Source organism: Eptatretus burgeri, chromosome 9 (genome assembly GCF_056783735.1).
Source record: "Eptatretus burgeri isolate ZD-2024b chromosome 9, Ebu_testis_v1, whole genome shotgun sequence".
Classification (NCBI taxonomy): Eukaryota; Metazoa; Chordata; class Myxini; order Myxiniformes; family Myxinidae; genus Eptatretus; species Eptatretus burgeri.
Window position 1 is genome coordinate 51379539 of NC_140969.1, and position 9184 is coordinate 51388722.

Sequence of the window (9184 nt, forward strand, 5' to 3'; positions counted from 1 at the left end):
TCCAACAGAACAATCAGCAATATTTCATCTTGTTCAAGAAAAGGTATTGATATTTAATGATGAATTAAGGTTCTTGGGTTCCGCTCAACCCCCTGTTAAACTAACTCCGAGGTTAATGTTTCTTCTCACAAAAGATGGAAGACAAGGTTCAACTGTGAGGGATGAATCAAAGTATATTGATAAACCATTGGATATGGAAAATAATGATGATAGAGTATATATTGATCTGCTGAACACTCTAAATTATAAGGTTATTCTTTCTGGTAAAAGTAGGAAGAATGAGAAGGAGAAACACATTATTCAGGCTTTAAGTATCCTTGGTTCAGGTGTTAGTTTTCTTCCAAATGACCCATTGCAATTAGTTAATAGACTGTTATTGTTGTTAAGTAGTAAGAAGGCTGGAAATAACAATTGTTTTAATGAAGCATCAGCCATTTTAGACCAGTTGATGAACATGAAAATAATTAATAAATCTCAATATAAAGACATTTTATCTCATATTAAATAAGATGAGAAGCACAATCCTGAGTTTTAATTTCACAACAAGCGACCACACATCTTCATTCCCATACCCACTACAACTTGACCCAACAAAAGAATATGAGGCATCTTTATTGTCCATGGAAACTTATAATACCTTATTTAATATAAGCGAGAAAAATGACAAGTTTAGTTATAATCCCGGAAGTGGATACAAAACGATAACAGTCTCACCCGGAGCATATGACATTTCTCAAATATCTTCCGAAATTGCTCGTCTTATGAAAGAACAGGGTGATGAACCAAAAAATATTGTTATAGACATTCAAAAACATACTTCAAAATCAACGATTAAAGTTAAAAATAACTACAAGGTTGATTTCACAATTGATAATTCATTTAGAGAGTTATTAGGTTTCTCCTCAACAAAGATTGAAACTAATGGGACGTTTTACAGTGATAATGTCATTCAAATATCCTCAGGAATAAATTCGGTGTTAATTCACTGTGATTTGATTGATGGTGCTTATAATGATGGAAAAAAAACAAATACAATATTTTCATTCAGCGCATACTCAACCCCAATTGGTTATAAATTCAATATGGAACCTAAAAATTTGGTTTATCTCCCTGTGTCAGGAAAAACCATACACAGAGTAAATTTTAGGATAACCGACCAAGATAATCGTGTGATTTATTTTAATGGAGAAGTTATATCCATCAGAATTCACCTACGTGAAGTTTTCCAATAAATAAATACGATGGTTATTGTGAGGAAACACGAATTGGGAAAATATAAAATAATTACAGGGGATGGGATGTTCCTTTCCCCGTACTACAAGGGTGAAGGTATGTATCTTGGTAGAGGATACTATAAACCTAAGAGACAAAGGGGTGTTGGACATCAATTTAGAGGAGATGGGATAATTGATACTCTCATGGGTATTGGTTCAACGATTCTTAAACATAAAGATCTAATTGGTTCAACTGCTTCTGCTGTGGGAAATGTAGCAGGTGCTGTAAAGAGCATAAAAGATGCCCAGAAGGAATCTCATAAATTACAAGCAATAAAAGAAATTAAGAAAGGTAAAACTCAGTTGTCCCCCCAAGAACGACAGAAAATAATTCAAATACTTGGATCAGGGTTTCAAAAGTTTTAACATCTTTTTTCCTAAATAAATACAAGTATGGAAGCAATTGATAGTATCTATGATTTGGATGATACTATTATTATCTCAAACTCCACTAAAAAAGAAGATTACTTCAAGGTAAATGCAATAACTGGAACAGACTGGAATACGAATGGTACAAAAAGTTTTGAAATAAATAATCAACAAACCTATTTGAATCTATCCGAAAGTTTCTTGTTGTGTAAATTTAAATTCACTAAGGCTGCGACTAACACAAACGCTACACTTGTAAATGATTTCTTCTGGAAAATGTTTGATAGTGTGCGTTTGTATATTGGAACACAAGAAGTTGAAGCGGTTGATTATGTCTCTGCTGTATCTGAAATGATGAAATTTACACTCTATACATTCAGTGATAGAATGGGAAAGGGGTCTGTCGAAGGTTTTATTTCTGATATGTCAACGGGAACAAACACAGACCCTGGATATACTCAAAGGAAAGGAGCGTATAATGATGATGCAAAAGCAGAAAATAGTTTTACTGTGGCAGTTCCTCTTAAAGGTATATTTGGATTTTGTGATCATGATAAAGTTCTGTATGGTCTTAAAATTAGATTTCAACTACAAAGGAATGATAATGAAAATCGATTGCTTTTTGGTGTTGGTAATGCTTTTGGTGATCAGAATAAATTTGTAATTGAGGAGATGAGTTGGTATATCAGTGAATATACTCCTAATCTTAAAACAGAAGAGATGTTGAATCGAAGACTTAACTCAAAGAAACCACTCAGTGTATCATACCTCAAAAGAAGATGTCAACACGTTAAACTCAACCAAACGACTTACACGTGGAATTTGGGTGTTCTGGAAGGAAAGCCACAATATCTGTGGATCATTTTTAAAAAGCCAGATGGTGATACTGCGACTGATAAGAATAATGCATTGAGTGATAATGCTAAGGTGAAACAACTTCGCGTTTCTCTAGATGGAACATTTTATCCACGAGATAGATTGGAAATTAATTGGGAAAAAAATGATTTTGCTGAAGCATACAAGTCTTACCAAAAGGTGTGTGAAAGTAATGGAAATAAAGAACCTATTTTAGATATGACAGCATTTAAAAGTTTGTATACAATCTATGCGTTTGACCTGAGCGCTCAAAAGGAAACTATAAAGTCTAATCGAGTGGATACTTCCCTATACATTGAAAGAGGAGAGAGTGAAGAAGTTGATACATATTGTTTGCTTTTGGAAGAAACAGAATTGCAGATTAATACAGATAATGGTGTGATGATTAGTCTCACATAATTTTTTGTTAAATAAATGAGTGGCAAAGTACCAACTGGGGTATATGTTTATCAAATCAATCTTCATAAACTATCATCTTGTGTTCAAAATCAAAAGCCTTGTACGATTAACGTTAATACAATTCAGAGAAAAGGAGCAGTAAGAATTGATGTTTTGCTCACAAGAGAACAGGTTAAAATCTTGAATGACACTGGCTCACTTAAAATTAAAATGACAAAACCAATGTTGAAAAAATATTTAATAAGAGAGATGAGTGGAGGATTTCTCCCATTTCTAATTCCTTTATTTGCTGGTTTAAGTGCGGTTGGAGCATTGACGGGTGGTATTTCAACAGCGGTGAAAACTGCCAACGAAAGGAAGGCTCAACTCCAGGCTCAAAAATAATTGGAAAGACATAACAAAGAGTTGGAGAAACAAATTAGTGGAAGTGGTGTAATTGTAGATTTTGCTGAAAAACTTGAAGGTCTGCCTGATAAAGCGAGATTGTTAGTTGGAGATTTGCTTTCTTCTATAGCACAAGCAGGTGTAAAATTAACGAAAAGAGGTAATGGATTATATCTTTCTAATAAATAAATGAGCATTGATGAGTGGTTGAAAGAATTTGGAAAGAATACAACATCAAATTTACAACTTGTTAAATATTGTAAGAAATTAAAAATTCATAATGTGGTTATTTGTATGAGAGATGAATTAACAAATGTGCCGAAACATACAAAGAATATTATTATGAACTTAGAAGATAATAATGGGAACGGTTCTCATTGGGTTTGTATTTTTAATAGTCAAGACAAATATTATTTTGATAGTTTTGGTCTTCCACCACCTGTTGAAGTCATAAAATTCTTACAGAATGGTGTTTATCAAACATTTCAAGTCCAAGAGTTAAATTCCAAGTGTTGTGGTCAATTATGTCTATATGTGTTATTTAAACTCAACAAAAATAAAAAATTTTATGATATTATTTTTAATCTAATATAAATGACTTATGTTGGTAAAGATGGTTCTATCTTTGGTGTATCTCAAGAACTGGATATTGATTTATCAAATTATTACACAAAGGCACAGGCTGAACGACATAAATATAATATAACCAAAAATATTAACATGAAAAATGCTTATAAATTAAAAAATTATCCAAGCCCGACTGACGCGAATGACTTGGTGAGATTAAGCGATTTATCACAATATATATCCTTAAATAAAACGGCCGTGTATTCCAAAGATACAGAAGTGTTGATATTATCTCCAGGTCATACAGAATTCACAGTTCGAATTAAAATAATTTTTTATAAAGAAGGGCGTATCGTTTGTATGAGAATAGAACAATGTGGGTATGATATGAATGATTTAGGGTATAATTGGTCATTTAAAATTAACCTCGAAGACCTGGAACAATTAAATCAGTCTCGTAAGGAAGAATATTATCCACTTGGTATCGAGAATGAGTTTTGTGGGGCCACGATTAGTAAACAACAAATAAAAGAATTTAATAAGGGTAAATATAATAATGGTTTTGCCCTTGTTTATCTCATGAAAACAGAAAAAACAGGATTATAGATAATAAGTAAGGAAATACAAAATGATTTAACTATGGGAAGATGGGGAGGTGTTTCGTGCCATAATATTATTCTAACATATATTTCTAATACATAAATGACAGCAAGAAGGCTTCAAGAAAATTATCATTTCTGTGTCCAAGCATACCTTCAAGAAAAGGGTATTCGGTATTTTAATAAATATGTTCTACAACATAAGAATGAGGCATTTTCAATAAAAGATTGGCATTATGCTGATGTTGATAAACCGACAACTTTAGATTTAATGAAAATGTTAAATAATGAAAAAATTATATAGTTAAGAAAAGGTAAGGCTCTTTTAGAAATTCAAAAGAAATTTTTTTGGTTTCCTGTTGTAAAAAAAAATTATTTTGGATATAGGAATAACAAGAAATCCTGATGAATATATGTATGATATTCTATGGGGTGTAAGCGATTCAAGGATAATAAGGGATGAGGAAGGAGTTGAAGAAGAGAGGGAAGAGGAGGAAAAGGAGAAGAGAGAGAAGGAGGAGAGGGAGAAGAAAGAGAAGGAGGAAAAGGAGAAGAGAGAGGGAGGAAAGAGAGAAGAGAGAGAGGGATGAAAGGGAGAAGAGAGAGAAGAGAGAGAGGGAGGAGAGGGAGGAGAGGGAGGAAAGAGCGAGACAAAATAAATATCAAAATATGGAAACCAGTGAGATTAAAAAAAGATTGGTGGTATTACAGAAAATAACTCAACCCACCGAGGAGGAAAACAAAGAATTGACAAGTCTATTTGCAATATTTTCTTCAAGACTATTGACATCGCCAAGCTATTCATTTTAATTCAAGTTTTTCATTTTTATTTTTTTTTCTTAAATAAATGGAGGAGAGGGTGAAGGCATTTCTATGGATTCTTTATGTTTTAAAAATTAAGATTCAAATGTGCATGTTGGAAACTAAAAAGGTTTTTGCACTCTGCAGGAATTTTTCACATAAATAAATGAGTTATTGTCTCAAATGTAAAAAGAAAACTAATACTAAAAATATTTCATATATTAAAAGTAAAAATAACAGGGTTATACAAAAAGGTATATGTTTGGTGTGTGGTTCAAAAAAAAAAAAATCAATTTATCTCCAAACACAAACTCGGAGGAGATATACAAAAGTTTTTATCAGGAAGTAAATTTACAACTACTGGAATACCAGGGGAATTACATCTTCCAGGGTATTCTTTCTGTGGTCCAGGCACAAACTTGGATAAAAGATTAGATGAGGCAGACAATCCTAAATTCTGGAGTAAGCCTATCAATAGAGTTGATGAAGTGTGCATGAGACACGATATTGATTATGGGAATGCCACAACTTTGGAAGAAAAGCATGAAGCCGATAGAGAAATGTTGTATAATTTGTCTCTGATACAAAATCCAACCTTGAGAGAAAAAGTTGATCGTTTCATTGTGAAGAAGATGATCAGTGCTAAATTGAAACTTGGACTTGGAAATTCAAAAAACTTATAGGCTCTAATGATGTCATTAAGACTGAAGAGCAATTAGCTGATGAATTACATAAACCAATATTCACAAAGTTTCAGAGAAGGAAAGTTTATTCCAAGGAAGTTGATTATATCTGGTCTGCTGATTTGATTGAACTCAATAATGATAAGGGGTACAAGTATGCTTTAACCGTTATTGATTTGAGGAGTAGATACGTATGGGTTGTCCCATTAAAAAACAAAACAGGTAATACTCTTATGTTAGCCTTTCAACAGATATTTAATAAAAGTAAGAGAAAACCTAAAAAATTGTGGACTGATGAGGGTAGAGAGTTTTATAACAAGACATTTATGAATTTTCTAAAAAATAACAGTATTACATTATACAGTACCTTTAATGAAGGGAAGGCAGTTGTTGTTGAACGTTTTAATCGTACCTTAAAAGAGAGACTATATAAAAAATTCACACAACTCGGTTCACAACAATGGTCATCTTTTATTCAGGATATTGTGGATAAGTATAATGACACGATTCACACGTCAACAAATATGAAACCATCAGAAACATTTACAAAATTAAAATATGAAAAAGAGATTAATGTCAGAAAACCTAAGTTCAAAGTTGGTGATATCGTAAGAATATATCGGTGGAAATCTCATTTTGAAAAAGGTTATATTAAAAGATGGACCAACGAGCTTTTTAAAATTGTTGATGTAATAGATACGGTTCCTTGGACTTATAAGATATATGATTTGGAAGGGGAAGAGATTTTAGGTTCATTTTATTCACAGGAATTACAAAAGGCAAAGATAAATTGAAATTTTTTGATTCCGCCTCTTTTTGACTCCACCCACACAAACCCCACACAAGCCCCGCCCACACAAACCCCACACAAACCCCACCACACACAAACCCCTCACAAGCTCCAATAAATTGAATTTTTTTGACTCCGCCCCTTTTTGACACTGCCCACACACGCCCCTCCCACCGAAGCCCCGCCCACACAAGCCCCGCCCACACAAGCCCCACCCCCTCATCCCCCTGTGCGCCCCCACCTTTGACCCACCACCTCCCTCATCCCACCCCCACCCTTCCCCACACACACACATGGGGAGGGGAGGGATGGGATGAGGGGGTGATGGGTCATTGGGGGAGCGCACCTACCCCCCCCCCCCCCCCCCCCCCCCCCCCCCCCCTTCCTGTCTTGATCCTCTTCTTGAAATTCAAAATCAAGTAATTGTAAACAAAACAAATATAATTTATTAATATTGAAAATATTAAATATTCATTTGCGAGAATGTATAATCTTTCCCAGCAATCTTCTTCAGATGTCTTGTGATTTCGAAACTCAGACACCATATTCTGTTTTGAAACAAAAAGTGGATAATAATTAGGTTTTATAAAGATAATTACATGGTAATATGGGTAACCTCGTTGACCACTGAATTAACACACCAGCCTCGTTGACCACTGAATTAACACACCAGGAGCCTGTCATCCTTTCAAGGCCAATAAAATGAATTCCAGTGTACTGACAAAACCGCGTTCAAACTAATAATGCAACCAACATAAGACGACATTCTAAAGAGAGAGTGATATTAATAATTCAGAAACATTTACCTCCAGAAAATCATGTGTTGTACAAGATTGCTTCAACAGCTGATGTTGTGTGATAGTGCTGAAAAAAAAATAATAATAAGTCAAGGGTATGGATGAAGAGACAGACAGAGAGAGATACAAACAGACAGGGAAAGCGACACACACACACAGACACACATATATATATATATATATATATATATATATATATATATATATATATATATATATATATATGTACACACACACACACACACACACACACACACAGACACACATATATATATATACAAACACACACACACACACACACACACACACACACACACACACACACACAAACACACATATACACACACACACACACACACACACACACACACACACACACACACACACACACTGACACACACACACACACACACACACACACACACGTCTCACCATTGGTTTAATTCATTCGAGATCAGAGGCCGTGATAAGACTTCGTACCAGTCATTATAAATGTCTTTCAATTCTCTTCTAAAATCATTGATCTCTTCAATAAGAGCATTCATTTGATGCACCTCATCGTGATATGTAAACTCAACTTCTTCCAACGACCTGTCAGGAAAAAAAAAATATTTTCGCATTATCACGATTTAATATATAATCAATTGCTTCATCGTTCAAAGAGAAAACCATACACAAACTTACCAACTTTGTAGTGAGCTGTTTTGTTCATCGGAAGAGAGTGAGTCCATGTCTCTGGGCCGTGATAAGACGTCGTGTCAGTCTTTAAAAATGTTTTTCAATTCTCTTCTAAGATGATTGACCTCTTCAATAAGAGCATTAATTTCATGCACCTCGGGAAGAAAGATCGCTCATGATCGTAAAAATGAAAATCCCGTCTGGCAGAAACTTTGTCTGGCGAATCACTTATAAGGCAACGACGAGGAAATTACCTAAGCATTGGGTGCGGCCACAGGAAATGACAGCTTGGAAAATAACTGGGAGATATATTTTCAAAACATACTGAAAATGCCCTAAAATGGTTTTGATTCAAATGTTTTCAGTTCGTGTTCTGAGATAAAATATAAACACGAGACCTTGTCTCACAGAATAGTTCCTATTTTTTCACAGCATGACTGTCCAAAACCACTTCCTCATTCACACAGCACGACCGTGTCAAAAAAAACACTTCCTCATTTTCACGGCATGAACTGAAAACATTTGAAACAAAACTTTTTTTATGGCGTGGTTTATGCACAAAAATGATTTGCAACTCAGGCGGTGGCCAGATGAGATCATTAAGAGAAGTTTATCATTTCGTAATGGCACAAAAGGGGTATCTTAAAAAATATAAAGATTCAAATGTTTTGTTTGTCAATATTTTAGATGAGGATTATTGTGCAAAGAAAATTAAACTATTGAAGGAATTTGAGAATGAACAAATCTTTATAAGTTCAATGAGTGAGCTGTTCAACCCCCAGGTGTTCAATTCAATGAGGTTCAACCTCCAGGTTAAAAGGGGAGACAAATAAATATACCTTGGGATAGCCTGGTTTTATATATATATATATATATATATATATATATATATATATATATATATATATATATATATATATATATATATATATATATATATATATATAATAACTTATATATATACCTA

General features: G+C 33.9%; 1 long non-coding RNA gene across 2 annotated transcripts; it reads right to left on the bottom strand.

The window, feature by feature from the left end:
* Positions 1-7133: 7133 nt before the first annotated feature.
* LOC147020121 (uncharacterized) lies at positions 7134-8843 on the bottom strand. 2 transcript variants are annotated; one of them, XR_015062068.1, is made up of 4 exons: positions 8224-8841; positions 7972-8130; positions 7549-7606; positions 7134-7290 (listed from the first exon to the last, which is right to left on the bottom strand). It is a non-coding gene; the product is annotated as an uncharacterized LOC147020121 (long non-coding RNA). The 2 variants fall into 2 exon arrangements; XR_015062067.1 differs by having other exon boundaries at positions 7972-8843.
* Positions 8844-9184: the final 341 nt, after the last annotated feature.